The following is a 1,025-nucleotide window of genomic DNA, read 5'->3' on the forward strand; positions in this document are numbered from 1 at the left end:
CGGCGGCGGCGCCCCCGCTCCCCCGGCGCAAGGGTGGCGGTGGGAAGGAGGGAGCAGTGGGCGGGGAGATGGGCGGAACTTAGAGGGGCCCGGGCGGGGCGTCAGCCAATCGGCGTTCTCCTTGAGGCGAGAAGGGGCGGGGACAGCGCCGGCACGCGCCGCGCGGCACCAGCCCCCCCCCCACCCGCCGCGCGCCCGGGGGGGGGGGGGGGGGGGGCCCGGCGGCCCCCCCCTTCCCCCCCCCCTTTTCCCTCACTCCCTCATCCGACTTCACCCCCCTCACCCCCCCTCCCCCTTCCCCTTCCCTCCCGCCGGGGGGAGGCTGAGGCGCGGAGTGACCGAGGGAGCGCGGCCGCTCCTTCCTCCTCCTCCTCCTCCTCCTCCTCCTCCTCCTCTCCATGGGGCCCAGGTAAGCGCGCGCCCCGCCCTGAGGCGATGGGGGCCGTCATGGCCGCCCCCCCTCAGCGGGCGCCCCGCTTTCCCCAACCCCCTCCTTTCCTCCCTATTACCACCGTTATCCCCCTATCGCAGCGCTCCATCGCGATCGATCCCCGCGGGAAGGGGGGGGGGGGGTTCACCCCAGGGGGGGACTGCGGGGGGGGGGGGGTCCCCCACACGCGGGGGGATGGGGGGGGGGGGGCGGGGGTTTTACCCCCCCGGCCCTCCCCCTCTCCCTCCTCCCTCCCTCCTCCTCCCGCCCCCCCCTTCCCACAACCCCCCCCCCCCTTCCCCGTAACCTCCAAAAGGGGAATTTTCCAGCTGGTAATTTCTGCTGCGTCAACACCCGCCCGGCTCGAGGCAGCGCGGTGCGGGGGGGGGGGGGGGGGGGGGGCAACTCGGCACGGCCGCCCCGGAGCCCCGCGCGGGGCCCCGCCGCCCCCGGAGCCGCACAAGTTGGAGCGAGAGTTTGTCGGGAGCCCCGAACTGCCGCTCGGAGGGATGAGGTAACGGTGCTGCGGGGCTCCCCGCGTCCCTCCGCCTCTCTTTTTTCCCCCCTCTGTTTCCCCCTTTTTTTCCCCTCTTTT

At 74.7% G+C, this 1,025-nt stretch overlaps 1 protein-coding gene across 7 annotated transcripts in view; it reads left to right on the forward strand.

The window, feature by feature from the left end:
- The first annotated feature begins 281 nt into the window (after positions 1 to 281).
- The window catches only part of ZBTB46 (zinc finger and BTB domain containing 46), a 39,930-nt gene continuing 39,186 nt past the window's right edge, over positions 282 to 1,025 (forward strand). For 6 of the 7 annotated variants that reach the window (XM_042891929.1, XM_042891925.1, XM_042891931.1 and 3 more), the window contains exon 1: positions 837 to 944. The gene's annotated coding sequence lies outside the window, so the exon portion shown is untranslated. Of the gene's footprint in view, positions 410 to 836; positions 945 to 1,025 lie in introns of those variants that run through there. The other variant, XM_042891927.1, reaches the window with a different exon arrangement.

The sequence above is a fragment of the Lagopus leucura genome, unplaced genomic scaffold (assembly GCF_019238085.1).
Source record: "Lagopus leucura isolate 7727_CA_CO unplaced genomic scaffold, USGS_WTPT01 130-4_obj-0_obj, whole genome shotgun sequence".
Taxonomy (NCBI): domain Eukaryota; kingdom Metazoa; phylum Chordata; class Aves; order Galliformes; family Phasianidae; genus Lagopus; species Lagopus leucura.